At 43.6% G+C, this 22,073-nt stretch overlaps 1 protein-coding gene across 2 annotated transcripts in view; it reads right to left on the reverse strand.

The window, feature by feature from the left end:
* LOC128895392 (cAMP-specific 3',5'-cyclic phosphodiesterase 4D) overlaps positions 1-22,073 on the reverse strand; it is a 112,639-nt gene that overhangs the window by 87,588 nt on the left and 2,978 nt on the right. The window lies entirely within an intron of this gene.

Below are 22,073 nucleotides of genomic sequence, written 5' to 3' on the forward strand. Positions count from 1 at the left end.
GCCGCCGCGGACCGCGATGCATTCAATCTTGCTCCGACTCCAATACTCTGTCCACCCTGTAAATACGGTCGTACGTCTTGCCACCGCGAGATGAAAATATTCGAGTGTGAATTCCTGCCCTTGGAACGCGTAATTTCAATGTTGGCACGAACTGAAACGAGCGGAAACGTTGCAAGACTCCTACCGTCTCGGGTGGAAAAATCCAGCCACTGTTTGCAGTTTCTTCCCCAAACTCATTTAAATATATTCTTTATGAATGACCTGTAGCGTATACGTAGGCATACCAATAGCGTATAAAACGTATATTTTCCTCTTCCAGTTTCGCAGAACATGCGCATAGGTGAAGTGTCCTATTATTTCGGTCCGCGTCGTAGCTGTTGGAATTATCGTGGTACTAGGTTGACGAAGATTATGTCTCCGTCTAATTCCTATCCCGTCTCCAGTGGAATTTCTCAGTATTTTTATTTTCGTGTATCGCGATAAAAATAAAATTCGAGCCGCCGGTGGCTCTTGGTTTTGGAGCACGCGAAAAACTATCGACTGTTTCCAAGCTGAAAAGACACGATCTTCGCACGGCGTTTCTTCGAAGTCGGGATGAAAACATTTCTGACTGGTATTATCGACCTTTGCGCCGAATCAAGTGTCGTAAACGTAAACTAAATACAGACGATAGCCAAACGAAACGAGACAATTAAGCCAGCCGGAAGTCGTACGAATAGCTGCTCAAAATGTAATTGACACACAATGGCGCACACACGATTCGCCTACTCTCTTAATTACATTCCAACGTCGCGCCCGATACGTACGTATCTAGCATAACTCTCGACTTCCACTCCGGCTCCTGAACTTGGAAATAGGCTTTATGTTTCCGCGGCTACGGTCAAATCTACGCGACTAGACTTCCCGATGAAACAATCACGCAAGAATGTTTCGAGGTTCTTCAAACTGCAACAACGAAATAGAATTTCTATACAAATATCGTGCTACAAAAGGACCTTAATGTTCTACATATGCAAATACTTTATTACAAAGCGAAATTGATTTTCCTCCCCGTACCCCGAATACGACTCAGCCCCATAAGGTTGAAACGTTGCAATACGAGGGCTCGATACGGTTAAATTAAACGTGTGCTTTACTCTGATAAAATATTGCCCAGCTCTACGCGTAGTTTCGAGAAAAATCGACGGTGGATTTCCAAGGAAGGAGTGTCTCCAACGAATTCGGTCGTTGGACAAATTCGAAGGCATTACGAGCACTCGTTGCTCGCGATTTGTCGCGTACCGAACGATATTACGCGGTCGAGCCGTACCGAGAGAGCGCGTCGAATCTACGATGTAACGACGGAAAATTCCTTATCTCTCGTCGAGCACCGCGTTTCTTAAAAATCAAAGGCCGACGGCGTCGCTCGGTTAGAGAAACGTGGATAGACGAGACAAAGACAGCCGCCCCAGCGACGCCGTTCCCAGAGATGGGCAAAATTCTTATCTCGACAAAAATCTCGAGCGACGTACAAAAGATAAACAACTGCTCGTTCGTCGCTGTTTGATGAGAAAAAGTTAGACATGAAAGTAACGAGCAATTATACCTTGAGAGGTATCAGAAAGATATTTTATAAAGTACGTCGAATGAATAAATTACAGATATGTGTTTATCAATGTCGATACCACGGTTACTCAGAAGTGAAGTACCTTTGGTACATCATGGAACCATTGTTCGCACTTTCAACGACAGTATTCTCTTTCTAGTAGATTAACGCGTGTACTTGATGAAATTAAACGACAACTACTCCATCCATTGCTCCTGCTACGAATAAGCAGAAACTTGCAATTGTTGAAACTCCGCGACGAGAAAGTTTCTGATTGAGGCGCCATTGTGCTCTGTTGAATTCACTGATAATCTTAACTACAGATGGAAACATTTTGCATTGTGTTCATCGAAGCGCTAGTTTCTCCGACAAGTGAGAGTACAAATTCGATTAATACGCGACGAAAACATTAAAGTCGTATCAAATGTGGCAGAGCCGTGAAAAATTTGATTTTGTGCGTCCCTTGTCAAAGTCGGATGAAACACTATTTCGATAGAATGTAATATGTAACGCACATTTTACAATAAATGTGTAAATAAAATATTCCATTTGCTGCAATAAGTGAAATTGTCGTCGAGTCATTTCGCTTATTTTCTGTCTATTCGCAATATTACTGATATTAATATTATATTAGGTAAATATTCCAATTATTGATATGAAACGTACGCAGCTAAATATTTCGTATATTAATGTAGCAATATTAATATTTTATTTCGCATAGCCTTTGATTCAAAAGTAGAACACGTTGATATTTGTCGAAATTAAGAGTAAATTTGTGCTCGTTTTAGAAGCAAATTTTGACAAGGTGTTCACCCTGTAAGCATCCCTGCATAATCGCGAAATAATTAGTTGCACGCGAAACACAATTTTCCATGTTCCCATGGTAAGCTGAATATTACGTGGAACGATTCAAAATTCATCCCCGACTGTGCGGGTGATATCGAAATTTTTAATCCATTATTTGCATCGCGATGCCGTTCCATTTTACAGAACGGTGGCATATTAATCCAACTATAGAGTGCTCATTTCACTACACGACGATACATTGTTGGCGATCGCTTTCATATTAAAGCGAAAATAGAAAATCATTTTGTAGCAAACGGATAGTAAACACGCTCGTAAAATTAATAAACGATCAGAATCAAACGTTACGAATTTCTGTTCAACTCTACCGAAACGTATCGCGCACGCGACATTGAAAAACCTTGTCTTCAATTTATGTTCCACGAACGAAACGCAGTCGCACAGGTTCGAAACGTTAAATCTAACTTCTCTCGGCGTCCACGTCCCCCTGAGAACAAACTAATTACTAATTAGTTCAGACGCGAAATAGACAAATCACCGGCGACGCCTACGTAAATCTCGACGCGACGCTAAATTTCACGTTTGACAGTTTCCGAGTAGTTGGTGCATGCTGCTGGAAATCGACAAGTTCCCAGTCGTAATTTTCCAAATGAAAACGCGTGTTGCTAAAGAAACGTTCGCATCAAATTATCCCTGTTAACGCGAAAATAAAGTTTCAGTTTCTGCGCGAGCGAACCGAGACGACTGTTAAGGCGCTTCGCCGAGGATGCTCCGACGAATGTATATAATTATTTCTATCGTCCTTATTGCCGGCGGGATGCTGTTTACGAGCATCCTCGCAATTGCAGAACGGAATAAAAATGAAATTACTGACGCGTGCAACTTTGGAACGTTGAAGCTCGGTAAAATATTACTTCGAATAGTAAAGTATTAGCTACTAGAAAAAAAAAAACAGCAACTTTACTTATTAAGAAATAGTATTTTAATTTGATCGTGCGTGTAGCTATGAAAATTTAAAAATAGCATCTTGTATGAAGCGAGTACCTACTCTTTATCGAATTTCTGACGACACGTGTTTCGATAAATCCTGACGCAGGATTCAATTAGAAGATTCATTCCAAACACGATGAAATGTACAAAGTGAGAAGCCAAGCGTGAACATTTTAAATGGATGCATTTTAGTTCCTCTTAATAGGCGTACACCGTTTAGTACAGAGATGATGAAGCGATGTTCAATAATAGCAAGCGCGTCGAATGCATAATTGCAACAGAAAATTTCTAATAACTCACGCGACGTTAAGCGAGCCTGACAAACGCTCGCATCTTGATTCTGATTAATTCCAGGAATCCGGTCGAGACGTGCATTAACTATTCTAATTAAAATTACGCTTAGGAGAGGATTATTATATTAAATCCTTGGTTTCCATCGAACTTACATATGCATGCGTTCGCTTGCACGCGCCGAGGGAACACGTGTGCATTGTGTGTAGTCTCAATCGCGTGCTCATGGGAAGAGAGCAAAGGGCAATCCAAGTTCCCCGAGTTAATGGGTAATCTATAATCCGGTTATTTATAAGTTTCAAACGAGTGAGGTTTAGCCTTTCGTTTCACACAAGCCTACGACACGCGCTCCAAATAATCGCATCAAGAGCATAATAATCGATGAATTTTCAAGAATAATAATTTCCAAGTAAGGAATAAAATACAGTGTACCAGGGATGATACAGAAACAAAAAGTACCAGAAATATCGTTGAGATCGTAAGAACTATCTCTTCTAAAACGAAGTACTGAAACGTAAATAAATGGCTAAGCTGTAGATCTATCCTTACGAGAGAGATCTCGCGAGACCGGCTGACGACCGCGCCCGGTTTCGAAAATTATTCCTCAGTGTCAAACACGCGTAATAGAACTTGCCTGGAAACGTCCAAACGCGACGCAGACGTCCATGGTGGATCGTGGCGAACCGTCGTTTGCGTTCAGCGTGCGTCACGGAGTCGCGTATAATTGGCAATGGAATATTATTATTGCACAACGTGACACGAAGCTGACGGAGGCAGTCGGGAACAGTGGCGGGAATCGGGAGGAAGAGAGACAGGGAGAGGCTGTCAGGAATCGTTGTCCATACGAGGGTGTACACTCGTCAAACGAGATTTATGTCACCGCGTGAAAAACTCATGGAACATCCTGCGAAATACGGTAACATTGCACGACGGAGTAGCTGCGAATAAAATAACGAGAGACAATACCAGCAGTCCATTATGAGTATCGTGCAAGCCCATTTATCTTTGTTTCGCGGCGCGAAGGACGTTGCATTTTCAATGGACTGAGAAATGATGAGAATTAATAGTACTTGTAATACGGTGATCTCCGATAAGTAAATTTATCAGACGCGTGAAGAATGGAGATATTTTCTGATGGGAAGATATGGTTTCTATATGGCAGACGTCCAATGGTAGATTCTATCATCACGTCGTCGCCTTTGTGGTGAATTATAGTTGATAGATGTCGCGAGTAAATGTCGTATTAAATTTGTAAGTGATTAGAAATAATTTATACCCGAAGAATTGATACGCTTGCAAGATCCATTTCACGATATGTCGCAGTAGGGTTAATTTTCTATTTCTTCTTTCGAAGAACGTCTTCTTTAAAAACGTCGAATAAATAGTGGAAGGTCAATCATCATAAATTTGACGTTTTAAATTTTCTATTTGTCTAACGTGTAGATATATGGTAATAATAACAGTAATACTCATAGCAGGATTAAAAAGTGATTGGATAGAACGATATACTTTTTACGCGTACTCCTGAACGTTGGTATCGTCGCCAGTTTGAGAATCACTGTTCCAGGATAAAGTGGAACGCGACGACACGACCCATGTCCTGGCAGTTTCATCAGGAGCGAGGACAGGTCCTGCAGGGGTAGTAATACCACTGCGCCTCGCAATAGAGCGTCGCGCCGGTGCACCTGCAACCCAAGGGTACATCTCCTGCCATGATGATCAATAACTTCAACCATCCTCGGCTATCGCTATCGACTTGTCGGATCTTAGGTTAGTTTCCTCCATATACACACTCTGGAGAACCGCCACAATTTCTCAGTAAATATACTCGCGAAAACGACTTGAAGAAAATATAGTGGTACTTGGAGAATTAATTATTTTGCAGTAAAATAATGCAGAAATGACGTCTAACCTTCCATGTGCGAAGAAAGAATGATTTTATTAAAGAAAATGAATTACTTCGACACGAAGATGACGCGAAAAATATCGCAGAAGAAAGAATGAACAAAAACTGACATGGCATCGATTCGAAACAAGCTAGAACAACGCGAAGAAAAATATTTACCACCGCAATGTATAAAAATCCAGCAGAAAAATTGTAAAAAATTGTATAGAAAGAACGATATCGTCGCGATGGGATCCTCGGTAAATAATTTCTTATCTATCATGGCTGCCGGTCGACGGTCTTCCGCATTCTTTCCGGAAAACAGCTCAACGCAATGGCGAAGCACGCGCTGTGGCGCAGGTGCGCTACGAGGCGACCAAGAAATCCACGTTTATATCTGGTCCCCTGGAACGACCAGGGACTCGCAATTCTGGTGGCCGATTACGTATCGCAGCCGCTATCCCGGCCACGTTCGTTTCGTGCAGGTAATTTTTGCGAACGGGAAAGTGGCGGAGACGAGGCCAAACAGGAAGGAAGAAGAGAGAGGCGGAGGAGCCAGCATGTTGCCACGGTGCTCGTAAATTCCAGGGCCGCCAGCGATGGGCGCGTTTTTACGAGCACGGGAGTGTCGGATAAACGTCGTCCCTAATGTTGGCCTAAACCGAATTATGCGAATTAGAGGCCGCTCGTGGACAGATAATGGCCCCCCCTCTTCGGGGACCCACGTGTCCGCTTTTCGTCCTCCCGCAGCTTTTGCGGGGGAGATTAAATATTATTAATGACCGCGAGTGCAACCGTGTCCCGCCACTTTCCTGTAATACCATTAATAAATAAACACACCCGGGGAATTTACCGGACCCCTGTTGCCATTTTAATTCTTTCGATTGTTCGTGTCACATTCGGAGAATGGCAGCTGTTTTTATTGGCAACTGACAGGCACTATCTTGACTGGATGGTTCGTCATCTTGACTTTTAGTTTCTTTTTAAATTTCGAAGAAATCATTTAGTTTCCATTGCATTTTTGCGAATGTAGTGGTAAGGAATGTAACATTGCAAACTGCTTAGTCAGAGTGAGACATAACGTTACCTCGTTAACTGACTCTGCATCTGGCCCATGCCTGATCATATATCAAGGCAAGTGGTTTCTACCAATAACAGAAATTAATCATTGTTCATCTCGAGTTGCAACTAAATTTTGCACAAACCATCCAACAAGTACCACTGGTGTAGATGACTCTGTTTCATTTGTCGAGGGGAAAATTCCTATCTACATTGCGAGCAACCAATTTCGCTTGTGTTCACGAATCGAACACACATTCTCGTGATTTTCTGACAGGTTTGTTTCGCCTCTTTCTCGCCCTACGTTAATTTATGCGATTTCTCCTCGATAGTATCGAACACGGAACTGGTTATCCCGAGTTTGCGATGTGATATCGTGTCAGCTCGATCCGAAACACGTATCTAGGAAAGTTTTCCGACGCCCGTATGTACCGGCTTACGCAAATGCATCCACCGACGTTCGCGTAATTTCGACCTATGATCGCACGCGAAAAAAACGTCTTTTTTATTTAGTTCATTCTTCCATCTATTTCTATCGGGACAGAAGACATCGATTTCTATCGCATTTTCATGAAGTTCAACTGAATACTATCTACACTTGGTTTCAAACTCACGAAATACACTTTACATCTACTGAAGAAATTTGTTCAAACCGAGTGATAGATTTGATCTTTCCAAATAAATGTTTCATTATAAATATGTACATAAAGAAACTTAACAGCTAACTCTACTATTTAATTAAGAGGAGTTTCTTATCTCAAGAGACCGAGTGTATATTGCCCATCGAGCACAAGCGAACTCTGTGTGCAGTTTACAAGTCGCCCTCGAAACCTGCCCCATATTACTTCAGCGAAGGGAACAAAGGAGCCGAATCGTTGAGTGGATCGTGTCGATCCATTTCCAAGTTCGTAATCGCGTGAAGCTGAATAATATCGCCGGGGACGCAGCCGTCTCCGATATCAGGATCCATCCAGCGAACAAACCAAGCTCGGTGAAACCTTCTCGAGGTAAACATTGGAAGAAGATTCGTTATGGAAACGGTTGGGAGCAGTTCCCCGTAGCATGTTTCGCGACTGGAGTCCTCGCGTTACACGACGTATCGAGTTTGCCGAGTTTACTCGTGTACCGATATACGTGGAACTCGGACTGCTTCCCAGTTCCTGAGAGCAATTACTCCTGTCTACCATAATTACGCGACGTTGCACCGGCGTTACAAGGTACTCGAACGTAGCTAGATAAGGTCAGAACATGACTGCTCGCCCCTCCCGTTCCACCCCCTAACCAGGGATCCTTTCGTGATCGTCCTTTTATAGTCTCGAGTGTTATATCCGACGGTGTCCCCGTCCGAGATACAGGCGAAATTAATCGTCGATAAATAAGAAACTTGTTGAACGGTAAATAATTTAACGCTGATTTAATTAGTCGCTCAGGTATTGAGTTCGATTCTTATCGTTCCACGCTAAACGAGTTTCCAGCTCGGAAGGATGGATATTCGAAAAGCTCCTCGGCTAAATCCTTACAAGTTACCGTGAAGTAAACGATATTCGAATATATATTCCTCACTTTATTTATGTCCTATGTATTAATAATCCTCTAAAAAGAAGAAGATAAGTATTATAAATAACATTCTATCGACCTATAGCAACCTAATACACAAACTATTCGAAATTATCCCTCAGTCAACAACTTCGGATGTGTTTTGAAGCAACATCGGCCGGTAGGAGCCGAAGATCCTCAAGTTACTTGGCGTTCAGAGATGTTCTCAAAGGACACGCACGCACCATACACGTATACCCGAGCCGTGTTTGGTCATAACCAGATACTGGTGCTTCTGGTCAACATGTGGCCAGAGGTTATGCGCGAGACGATCATGCAGTTGGAGTGAACTTGTATAAACACGCGAGTCCTCTGTGCATCGGTCCGCAATATTCCATCGACAGGACGATAGCTGTCCAGTCGAATATTACCATTAGGCTAGAATAATGGACCGCCTGCCCTAAGCTGAATATTCGCCGTATTAACTCTGAAGGATTAACTGCCTGAGACAATGCGATCGTGGAAATCCAAGCATTAGTCAATGTAGAATAAATTTCCCAAAAGGAAATGGAGCAGTAGATTCGATGAGAAAAATGTTTCTACTGACGTTTTTTGAGGCCCTTTCTCTACGAGAAATAACTATAACGATATATATATCCGTGTCCGTAGACTTGGCCTTCGTCTTCCAAGGTCTAACAAATTTTAGTGCCAATTATCTATAGCCACTATTTGAAGTGATGTCTCTTATCTTTTGTGGCATGGCCCATCTAAGCCTGAGATCCGCCAAGAAATTCTTCCCCGCACGGAATTTCCTCCCATGCGACTTTTATTATTGGATCATCTGGAGATCTTTGGCCACGTCCGGTCCATCGAAAACGTCGAGGTTTTATTTCCTTTACGACGTTCGATTCCTGGCTCGGATCTTACAGCTTGGCTTCTTGTTCGACGTTGCCCGGTGTCCGGATCCCCCAGGGGATCGAAAATGTGGTCTAATATTTCTCATTCGAAGCTGCATAGAAATACTCCGTTTCGTTTGTTTAGTTTAGTCAGTTTTAGTTTAGTTCAGTCTCCAGAATTTGTCGTCGGCTGTAGACTTTGTTATCGAGTACGTTCAGATTTTAGATTCTATCGACGGAATCTTCGATCTCGGAGTAAAGGAAAATTTGGTACATCGTTTCGAATCGAGAATATTTCAAAAATAGCATCGGTTTCGTTTTAATAGTTGCATACAAAAAAAAAAAAAACGCGTACACGAGATCTACGTAGATGCGTGTTCGAGAGCAGAGTCTATAAGGCACAGAGAAGCTGTAGAAAAAGAGATACCAGTGGAGGGATGGAAAGCAAGAAGAAAAGGAGACGAACAAGAAAGAGAACATGTCGTCGCGGAAAAGGACGACGAGAAGGACGAGAGGAAGGACACGGGCGGAGGAGGTCGACGCGTGATGCTGGATGAGGACGAGAACCTCCTGGAATGCAAGAATGCATTCGACGCACCTGCTTCGAGACTTGGGCTCAAACTGAGAGACTGGACCATGCCTGTGAAGTATCTTCCGCCAACGTGTGGGTGACGCTCACAAAGGAAGATCGGACACGAGCAAATCCTATCGTGGGCATCGCACCAACGAGTGTCTCGAATTAACTAAAAATATAAATTCATGCTCTGGCGGTGCTCTTACTATTTAATTAATTTTATTATTAGATACACTCTATTCCTAGACTATTTTCTAACATATGACGTATCCGCGCATCAAATATGTCGAAGTAGTGTTTGATGGCTGATCATAAAGTGCAGTATACTACTTGAACAGAAAATAGGAATAAAATAAAATGCGTTACTCCAATGATAAAAATAAAAAAAGTTAGATCAAGTAACTCAAGTGGCACGCGAACCAGTGCTGGTACAATGTTCTTTATTTTTTTTAACGAAGAAGAAATAATTTGTTTTGTATGTAAAAGGTAAGCGGGCCCCTTCGTCTCAAAGATGCTCTGAACACCGGGAGTAGACACGTAAGGTGAGCACGGGGGGCCACCAGGGGGTCCTGAAATTGCCGGACTCATCGTTTCGACTGTATCGGAGCACGTGTGCACGTGCGAGCGGATCTCGCGCGAAAAAGGGGCGTTTTATCTGGCTGAAAGTGAGGCTTATTGACCCACCGCTGGCCGCAGGCCACATCGACGTGTGTCACGGCCTTAAAAACGAGCTCTCGACGTCCTCGAGGCCGTTCCTGGTATCTAAGATTGATCTTCGCTGAAAGAAGCTACACCGAAGAGGAACCGTAAACGCGACAGGGAAAACGAGGCGTCGCATCCGGCAACGCGAGCGAGTTCGACGATTCATCGCGATGTCACAATAGTCTCCTAACTTTTTCTGCTTCCTATGGAAAACACAATTTCCGTGTCCCAGATTTTCACTCTATTTATTTGGATTCACTCGAAATTACATTCAAGTTCATCCGAAGTTCATTTTTATTTAAAAAAAAATCTTTCGCGTCGCACTTAAGGAATTTTGGCGTAAAAACTTCAGCCTGTCGTAGACCAACGCCAAGTTACTCCAAAGACAACAAGGGAAGAGCGACGTTTCGTGTATGCTCTTTATTCGAGGCAACATTCAACGTCACAGTGAAAACGAAGCAGGCGTGTAAGCGACATTTTCTGTTATCCCAAAGCGAAACGTGCCATCGTATTTTTTTAGTTTTCACCTCGGGAATAATAAGAACTGAAAAACTCAAATTATCAGGCTTGAAAACACAACTATCGGCGACGTCCTCGTTCTCGTCTATTTTCATTGTAGAAATCACACATTTTTCTGTTACAAAATGATAGCTCCGTTTCTGTTTGTCGATAAGTCAATTGCTCGACTTTGGAATACAGAAAAAATCGATAACAAACAAAATAATATAATTGATTCAGAGATCTATTTATACGTTAAAAATTCCCACAGAATGAAACGTATCTATCCCAAGGTCGAGCCGACGTGATAGCGTATTTTATCGGAATTATACACAATCGCGCTGCATTTTTTATCGTTTCAACTTTAATCGCGTGGGTATTGCGAATATCGTGCCGTATCTACAGGATGAGTATAACTTAGTGGCTGCAACGGTCCCTCGTCCGCGAGCATGAACCCGAGTACAATACCCATTAATTACAACCTCCCAAATCATTCGATACCTCCAGAACGTATAAATCATTCAGAGCTTGGAGCTCCATTTATTTCCTCGTTTAGCGCTAATCAGCCGAACAAGCTCTACGATACATTAACATATAACCAGCGGGGCAATTAACTCAATTAATATCAATTCATCGAGCAGAGCAGATCGGTAAAAGATTAACGAGTTGTTTCTTAAACGATTCTTAATTAACCTCGCGTCACAACTCGACCAGTCTAGTTGATCGCACTCGAGTCTATCGAGCGTTCCAGGATGTCCGCGAGACTGTAATTCCTAATAATATTCCAAGCGGAGGGCCGAATGCTCATCATTAGTCACAAGTCGATGCCCAAAGGCTAGCCTGGCTCTATTATGTTGGCATCCACTCGCACGTGAATGGCCCTTCATCTATCCCTGACAGATCGAGATCCCGATCTCGACCAGTAAATTGCACGTATTGCGGCCGGCCAGGTGGCAGGCTCTATATTGAAATGTTACGCTCAATTAAAAATTCATGTTCCGGTAGCCCCGAAGCATTCGTTCATTTTAACCCTTTCAGACATGGCGTCCACGATCGAGGACGCGAAATTTGAAAATTTCATGCGTATACATGGTTACACCGAGGGTGATTTCTATGTTAGTTCTGTATACAATATTTTCATAAAATTGTTTTTGAAGAGGAACCTCGCTATAGCCAAGACCTTTCGCGTGCAATTTGTAATTTCCAACAGACATCAAGTTACCTAATGCTTCTCCCGTTACGGACAATTGTGGACTCTGTTTACACGAAGAATGATCAACCGCGCCTTAATAATCGCGACATAACCACCACTGCGTAGGTCAAGCGCGCCCGTCGTAATGACCAAAGATTAATTAATCGCTGCGGTCATAGCGCGCTCTCGATCTTTTTTTTTCTCTTCTAGCCCGCTGGCGCCTCTAATCTCAGCAAACGGCGACACTCGACTCGAGTAGTACTGCCAACAGAGGTGGACTCATTTAACAAACAAGGTTAACAAAGTAATTGACTCGGCGAACATAATGTAGGAGACTTTTAATCACGGGAACACTCAATTTCACAATATGCACGAGGTCGTAGAATTTGCTTTATTAATAACAAAGTACACCTATCAGAGCCATGACGGAGACCATAAAATTAAAAAATTGGATATCCTCCGTACCATTCGTATTTAAGTAAAAAAAATTAACTTTCGAAGCCTCGTTTGCCCTATTTAATGATTCGAGGACCACCCATATGTGATGCAACAACGGATTATCTCTTGGCAAATCGAGTTTCGACTCTCGATACAGTATCGCGCGACGAAGACGTCTGCATTCGACCAACCGTTTCTTTTTATCTTTATCATTCTTTTGACGTAATTTTTCGGAGCCGCCCGACCGCGAAAAAGTTGATTAAACAACGGAAGCTTACGGTGAATCGAAATGCGCGAAACGGTATAAATTTATCAAGCGGACATGATTCTGCCAATTAGAATAATGGATCGTAAATGCAAATTTAGAGTTCATGAATTTAGAGTAGCCTTAATGAGAGGAATCGACCCGGAAACAATTAAGCTGCACAACGATATGTTGCGTCTTCGCGCCGAGCGACTTACCATCGATAATAAATCATTTCGTTTCAACGATCGAAATAGAGCTCGCTAAGTATGGCAATTTAGGACTTCGTCAGAGGCAATTCTCCATCTGCGTGCACTGCGCGCTCCGTACAGATATTGAATTCGTTTGTGCGGCTTATCTTGTTATAACGTACAATAAAATAACAAGTAGACCTACTTGACCTTGTGGAACAATTTCATTGATCCGCTCGGGGACACTCACGCCCCTGTTTTTTAACATATTCTCTGAACGTAATCGGAGCGACGAGACCATTATTGAAATTAGAAACTCAGTTGATGGTAAAGTAAACGGATATTTCAAAAGAGGAAATACAATTATTTGGTAAAATGACGATATATCAGCATGTGTACTGAAAGTTACACGGAACTCATAGAATGTTAATGGAAATACAAGCAAAAGGTCCGAGTACCTGTTTAAAATTTAGATTAATGTTTCAGAGAGGAAATGCATCTATGGATCTTATTTTATCCAGCTAATTCAAACACAGGAATAACGACATTCCACGTACGCCAAGCTAATAATTCAGTGGCGTATTTTTGGGCGATCCTGTCGTGTCTTTACCCGAGCGTTAAACTTCCTCGCAGACTTAGCCGCGCGATCGGACGCGACGGCATACTTGATAATAATACTACACGCGAACTGCGTTTGCATTATGCTTAAACGACGTAGTTTCGTGCCCGTACCTGCTGATTATAACGGTCGCAAGTTTTCCGTGTTGGCTCTTCCGCGGTCGATCCGCTCGCGAGATAGCCAAGGTTTCCGTAATAGTTTACACGCGTATATAATTTGTAATTGGTTCGAGCCCCTGGGCCACAAATTATCGACGTTGAACAGATACATATCTAATGGTCTATTTTATACCAAACGTCCCGTCTGTCCGGCGTCGGAGCCAACGCGGCATCGAAAATGCATCGCGCCATTAGACGCGGCGATGGTCTCGCTGTTTCTCTAATTACGCTCGTTTCAGTGTTAATAAAATTAAAAGGGGAACCGTTGGCGGACGATCACGCGGCGGAGATAAGTTTACGCGCCATAAAATGTAACCGAGTACATACTATGAGTACAAATTGCCGTCAAATGAGTACCGGGTGTCGCCTTGGGAAGTTTCTTTGAAACGATTCAGAGTTTTGAAGGCATATATTAATATCGATAAGGCGTAGATGTTTAAATAAAAGTTGAACTAAGGTCGAAGTATTCTGTTATCCAATTAGGATTCCTTGGTGCTATCAGTTTAGAATTTTTCAACTTAGAAATCCCATTTGAAAATGTGGGAATCTCTTAATCAACCTGGTTTTAAACTGTTCTAGTACTTTAATAATTCGAGTGACTCGAGACTGTAACCTTGATCTAATAAACCGTGGTTCGGCCGAAATATCGCGCGAGGTTTTTGACACTGACCGAAATTCTAAACAGTGACTGCATTGTCGGAGCGAGGTAAACGATTCTCTATCTTGTGTATCAGACGCGTTAGAATTTCGCAGGTCACGTACACAATGAGCTCCGGATCGTCGATCCGTTCGGGTACAATGGGAACGTTGTCTCCACTTTTGTCGAGGCAAATTGCATGGGCAGAGTGATTTCGAGCGAGTTTAAATTGCGGATGGTGACAAAATATTGAATTTAGGACCACTCTATACCAAATAATGCAAAAAAAAAAAAAATAAAACGGGTCCAGTGAAGATACCTTTGGTATCTCCGAGTGAAATGTTCGAATCAGGCGGTCCAAAATGTTACCTATCGTCACGAAACGGCTCATTTGAGAGTCTAGACGTGAGCAATGCGTGTTTAGCGGAACCATCTACTCTAAGGCGCGACGATTAAGCGCCGTGGATCGCGTGGGCAAAGCTATCGGGAGACAATAAAACCGGCGCCTCCGCCAGGCGCTCCTGGAATCCGGCCAGATATCCTTGCGATAGATAGTTTGATCAGTCCTGCGCCTAGCGGATGCCATTCTCGATTAGCGCCGACTATTTTATGCCTTACTTTTCTGCTATTCGAATTAATATTGGAAATACATGAAAAATCCCTATCTATTTCAAACCTACGCTTATAACCCCTCCATTTCCTTTTACGAGTCCTGCTAACCAGATCGTTCTCCATCCAACGACGAATTAAGAAACACCGCGTTTCGTTACCCTTATCCCGTCCATACCGATATCGATATCGTTAACGACGTCATCGATACGTCGAAACTCGCCGATGAGCCGTCGATATCCGGCGGACAATCGTTGGCACCGTAGATCGGTACCTGCGATACACGTCCCGGCGAATCCGAAATGCAACGACGAGGCGCTCATTATCGTTCGCGCGCCGCTGCCATTCCCAGCGATTAGCATTTTTATGTAGCTACCTATCCGAGCGACGAGAAAACGCGGCAATGATTCATCGAACGAGTTCTGCGACCGGCAGACAAGCGCCAGAAGGTTTTAATACTTGTCCCGATCGAAGGCATTCGAGCAATGATGTTCCCTCCTCGTGTAACTTCTTTTTTTTTTTCTTTTTTTTTATCAGACTGCCCAACGATAAATCTGCGAATCTACAGGCACCTATAAATCCAAGCACGTGCTACCATTTCTGATATCGACGTTATTAAAGGAAATGCGTCGCGCATAAATGGACGACAGTCGTTTTCTCGTTACAGACGATCGCGGCGATGCACGATGCCAAAGCGCACCCCGTTGCTTTCTAACTCGCGCTCAAAACCGAGGCTTCTGGGCCCGTCGAGGAATACACGATGCACAGAGAAGAATTATCGAGGCGATTTCAATTCCACGGATGTATCGTTTCGGGCTGATTTAATATTTATGGCGTTGATATGCATTATCGAGGTACTTGTGGGAACGATGTTCGATGCTAATGGTACTCCATTAATCATATCGAGCGGTCTTATTTAAACGCGAGGCCATTAGAAACCTCCGACTAATGACTATCAATTGTTTCAGCTTTGAGCAAACACGTTTAATCGGAGCCTCCTCTTCCGACGCTTCGGAATATTCACAAGGTTTCGTTGTTAACAGAGTGAGGATTTTACGCGTTTTCCAGAGAAGCTGAAGTTAATTACGTAGTTTTTGCCACACGTCGAAAGCCGTTTCGTAATTGAAATTAAATCAACCGTTAGCATAATTCCTGACGGGAGTTTGCTCAATCGCGTTCGTTACGATCTAACCTGACCGGGGTTAGGGTCGACGAGAGAATGCGAACGACGAACGATACGTCGCGGGGAAAACGAGAACCTCGTCGCATTTTGCGCTACCATAAGTCTGTTTAACCACCAACGGCAATTACAGATCCGGCGTTACTATTACCCAAGCCCACCTGCACGAACGAGGTTAACGACACTTATCGAGATTACATCTTACTTGCAGAATCGAAAACCGGACATCTTCGAGTTTCGTAAAAAATACTTAGCAAAAATTGATCTTTTTCGACGAGTACCAAAGATGGCCATTTTCAGACAATATCTTCTTCGCGGTTTCTTAGAATTATTTCTTCGTCCCTCCCTCCTTTTCCCCCGGACTCATCAAAAATTCCTTCAAAACTATCCAGTGAAAACGCGTTGTCACCGTCGAACCCGTCGACTTTTCACTGGAAATCCCTGTCTCCCCATATACGCGTCGAACAATCAACGTTCCATCGCATCGACAGAAAAACAGATACCGAGCCGCGAGAACGCAGTTCCCTGTTACGTAAGGATCTGTAATCGTTGGAAAACGCGCACACAAAAGACTCGCGGTTCGAACAGGTACGGAATGACGAGATCAGGACGACGATGATCAAGCGTGCTGTCAACGCGACCCAGCTTACGTCGCGAAATCAAAAGTCGCGGTTTCGCGTCGCGTGAAAACCCTTTCGTTCCTTGACTTCGGAGGCACCGATAACTCGACGATTACGTCGTCGATACGGAACGGTTTCAACGAAAAGCCTGATCGGACGATAAATTTGAGGTCGCGCGCGAAACTAGCGTCACGCGGATCATCTACATGTCACCGCGGGACAAATAAGCGACTCGAAGATCTCTCTTCTACGTTCCCGCTTCGCTCCATCGTTCCTCCTCGTTCCTTGGTTCTTTCGCGTCGTTCATCCCACTCCTCGACGTTCGCTCTTCCTTGCTCTCTCTCTCTCTCTCTCGGCCGAAACGAACGCGACGCGTGTGCGCTCTCTTCCCATCTTCTGGCGAGCGTATCTACGGGTCGTTGATATCGCTTCGCCTCGTGTTTTCTCGGATAACGTTATATAGTCGTCGTCTGCCGCGATCGCGGGCGTGCAACGCTGCCGTGGCGTCGGCGGCGACGGCTACGTGCTCAACGATAATAATTATTGACAGATGCGACTGACTAATGCGGCCGCCGCGCCGCGACGACGACGTTCGTCTAGCGATGGACGAATCTTTCAGCTTACGCGTCCACGTTGATCGAACGGGGGGGGCTCTAGAGGGAATATCGACGCCGTCGCGACGCGCCAGTTGATGCAACTTTAACGATCCAATGCATTCCGAGCGCTTTCGGGACTCCCCGGCTCTGACCCTATCGGCGACCCTGTCCCCCGAGTTGCAACGAGTATGCAACGTGCTCGATACTTTTTACACCAGCGGCTCTTAACCTTATCGCCACCTTACAAACGGTTATTTCGGACCAAAACGGAGCGAGTTTTATTTATGAGAATGCAAAGTTGTATAACTCGACTGTAACACTTAATGTACCAGTCTTACATTCGTTCCTCGCGTCCATTTAATTCTCGCTTTGTATTACTTTGCATTTGCTTACATAACTCTCTTCGTAATTCTCTGGCATCCCCATTGAGGATAGTTTGTTGAGCTCTAGCTCGGATACCTCGGGATCGCTAAAACCCGTACTGTAGTTACAATCGTAGCTACAGCCCCTGAGGGATCCAGCAAAAACTTTGAAGTGGATTAGTTTTTAGGTATTTAGTGTAAAAAGGAAACATCCAAGATGTTTTTAACCAGGATCGCGAGTTATACAATCCAGAAGCAAAGAACTTGCGAAAGAATTTGGAATTCTTCCTTTATTTCTTCATTTCTTCATTTCTTTCTCAACCCATTTGCATCAGTAATCGAAAAATTTTGAAGATAAAAACGAATTGTCCACTTTTCCGTGCGATGCAATGGGTTAGCACAATCTCTTTGGATCCTGCAACGACTAAAAGTCCTTCTCTCGGGTGTCTCAACGAAGAAGCCAAACGAAACCGCGGGCCGTCGAGGAAGGCACGCGTGGACACGTGTAACCGGTGTCCCCGGTTCTCATTTCTTCGCCGCGAGATATTGCGAGAAGTATACCCGTATAATTACATAATTTCCTGTAATGAGATTTTTCCCAAGCGTCCCGCGGTTGTAGATCTCGTGTACCGTCGCCGATACCCGGCTCGCGGAGTAAATAGAAGATTACCAGGAGCACTTTAACACCTTCCTCCCATTGGCGCACCGTGTGACGCAATCCCCGCAAACAGCGCGTCCTCCTCTTGCGGCTGCAGATCGAATTCCTACGCACATCACGTGGACGCGCGAAACCGTATCAACCGCGAAATTCGACCAATCGACGAATCTGTTCGAGATTTCACGGAAGAACTCTCATTTGGAAACCACAAATGGACAAAATAGGTTTTAGATTTATGCGTACGGAACTCTATTCATAATATCGTACGTATGATTAATCAAAATAATTTGGTGTAATTGTACACGTTTCTGCCATGGATCGTTTAATTCGAATAACATCTTCGTTGGTTCATTTGGTTCTTACACGTGAGATAATTGTGTGAATTGAATTTGAAGGCAATTACAAATGGATCGGTGGCTGTTACAGTAGATAAATGGTTTCGAGGGACAAACACGACGCACAAAGAGTTTGATTCAAGATTATCGTGGCCATTATTATTTTTCTCAAGCGTAATCTTACAAGGTGGTCTATCAGAAGCAGCACACCTAATTATCTCCTTTGCTTCGAGGATAGGAAAAAATGTCTGAGATAAGAGTTGAATGATTTCTTCCAACGACCAAGCGTTCGAAAGTGATAAAGCTGATTTCGTAATCGCGAAGACCAAAGAGGCTGCTCTTCGGATGACATTTGGAGCAACCGCGATACATATTTTAATTATCCGTCCCCGCGTGGTTCGCGCTGTCGCGGATAGTTTACGGTAAACACCTTCGTTCAACTTTTCCTCGCAAAAAAAAATTTAGCGGCGCGAAGTTCTGCGCGGAGTTGCGGAAGTTCTCCAGAAGTTTCGTACGGTGAGATGGATGGCCACGATAAAAATTTAATAATGTGTCCATGGGTCGTATTTGTCTCGATTCCGCTGCTTCTTGAGAAATATGTGCAATTCCGTTAAGAAAAATATCATCTTGATTTACAGTTCGAAAATTGTGCTCCACACAGAAACTACTGGGATGCGTGAATTTTATTTTACTGTAAAATATTGATTTTGAGGATCCACTTACGATGAAGGCCCTAGACAGATGTCTTTTTTGTCTACTGGATAATGGGCCACTCGCACAGATTGCAACAAGTGTTCCGTCCACACGACCACGATATCGCTTGCCAAGTCTGTCGTGGCGCCTGTTGGGGCTCTTCAAACGTTGTTCATAATAGAGGCGTACCGTATTTTATACGAGAAAATCCAATATTTTTTCAAACAGTCACGGTAGGTGACTCGATAACCTTTTAAACGAGCCTTTTTCAATCCATCTAATCAAAGAATCCAAATTATGTTTAGTTTCAACTATTCTCCTTTATATCTCTTCACTATATCTCGTTGTTATAAATTGTTATCTGACAAACCAATCAACGTTTAATTGACTGTATCGCTCTAAATTTATTTGCTGGGTTGGAACATTCGTGTGTATTCCCAAAAACTAACACGGTGGACTATTAAAACTCCGAACGACAACATTGGCGCGCGACAGACCCATTTTGCAGCGACGTTAGGTTGGATGGAAAGCTAGTCGGTGTTTCCGCGAATCGGTTTATCGGTGAAAAAACAAACGCACGGAGGAGCTGTTATCTGCAGCAGTTTACGCTGCACCATTTGCTCGTTCTCGCGGGAATTAACACGTTCAGGCTGTGTTCAGACGCGCAATGCTCGTACATCCTCCCTCCCCCCCCCCCCAAAAAAAACTGTTGAAAATACTAATCCTGCTGTTTCTAATCTATTTACTTTTCATTTCGTGAAAAATGTAGGAATTCTCTGAAGGAACGTTGGCAAGCATTCAGCGATTCGAGAAGTCAAAGAATTTCAAACATTACTTTCACAGGGTCATAACATTTACTCTCTTGTACGACCAATGATCATTTCGGTTGGGGATGATAAATTAATCTACAGATAACGGTAGTCTAAACCTCGATGTGGCCCCTAGGCACGGCTGGACCACGGTATCAGACACCGGCTATGCTTGGGAGGTACAGTTGCATCGCAGAAGGTTAACAAGTTGCAATCTCACTCGCTGGTTGGTCATGGAATACCATTTGAACACTGAACCGCTGTTAGGTCATATAAGCGGGGACACACTGTTGCTGAGCAACTTGCTATTACTTGGCTTGGGTTCCATCGTGTTCTGAAGTAACATTTCCTGCGGGTCGATGAACAAACTCTATTCTTGATACGCCGCGAGAAATACTTAACCTATTCACTGGCAGGCAAATTTAACCCTTTATTTACTGGCGAGACTTCCAAGTCCCGTGAGCTCTCTCGTGATACCGTATTAATTTAAACGCTTTGAAACCTATCGTGACTTTCAAGTCCACTTCTAGTATTTGGCAGTGAATGGAATAAAAATATTTTAAACGGAAGAAGCGCGATATGTTGAAGATCATCCCCTCGCTCTCTCGCCGTGGCTCGGGGTTAAATGAACAAAGTTTTCGAGAGAAAAAGTCACGTTTGGAAGTCCATTGAAAAAGAGCTGCGTTTCGTATGCAGCAACTCGATGTTTTCCACACTCGAGGCTCGCATTCGTGAATGTGCCCGCGACGCGAATGGGACTACGCAAACCTAATAGCACAATGGCGGCCACGGTAATTCCGTATTCTGGGAATTTGCGTGACAAACGGCCTGCGACGATGCCGCCGGTGTCGAGCGAATAATAAGGAATCGGCACAGCGGTAGTTTCGCGCTCGCGTGATAAAAGGGCATACGTTTCGTGGAATCGAAGCGTATTCAAATTACCCGTCCATTCAAAAGGAGAAAAAAGAAACGTGATACATCGAGGATTTCTCATTCAGATTAGCGGTGTTTACGCGGCCGAACAACGACGCTCGGTAGGTTCGGTAGCTGCGGATAAACGGTGCGAGCAGAAATTGTCGAACCCCTGTGAAGATGCAAATATTTCAAGGAATAATGGCCACAATCAGGCGAAAGTGGTTCCAGGTGCTACCGTGGAGCTAACGAAGCTTAGGTTGCGGGCCCCTGTGTGCCCCCTGTATGCCCCCTGTGTGCGTCCCAGAACCCCGGGAGCACCCTATTTGTTCAGCGTTTAATCGAAGAAATAAAAACTGCCAGTGAAAGGTTGATGGTCGATCGACGAGAATAAAGTCGCGGACCGATGAGCCAAATCGATTGGAATGACTCGAATTGATGAAAGAGTATGGCGACGAGGCTGTGGGAATAGAGTAATCTTTGCCGACGAATGCAAATTTCGATTATCGAATGCCGAAAAGTGAAGGTCAAGAATTTAATCAGAAGTTAATACCAACCGCGAGGTACGTTCCCCTTACGATGTGGAGATTCATATCGTCCGCTGGGGTCAGGAAATTACCTTCTATTGAAGGCAAAATGCACCAGCCAGGCTATATATATATATATACATATGTACATATATTTGAAACGCAGGCGCGGAAAAGTTAAAAGGCTTAAGAAGGAATTTCGTGCTTCGAGAAATGATGACCGTAAACATTCTGCTAAAATAACCAAAGAATGGATATTGTTCAATGGTCCCAAACAGCTGAGAACACTTAGTTTATAGCTTGATTTTATCGAGCAAACACGGTACGTTTCCTTTAATTCTTTAACATGCCAACGTATACGCTGGGTGCTCAATAATTAATGAATTACTGTCATAAAACCATCAATTTGCTCCCTTGCGATATAAATAATAAATTGCGAGATTAATGGCTACATGGATAATAATTATTTATGA

Source organism: Hylaeus anthracinus, unplaced genomic scaffold (assembly GCF_026225885.1).
Source record: "Hylaeus anthracinus isolate JK02 unplaced genomic scaffold, UHH_iyHylAnth1.0_haploid 5, whole genome shotgun sequence".
NCBI classification, from domain to species: Eukaryota; Metazoa; Arthropoda; class Insecta; order Hymenoptera; family Colletidae; genus Hylaeus; species Hylaeus anthracinus.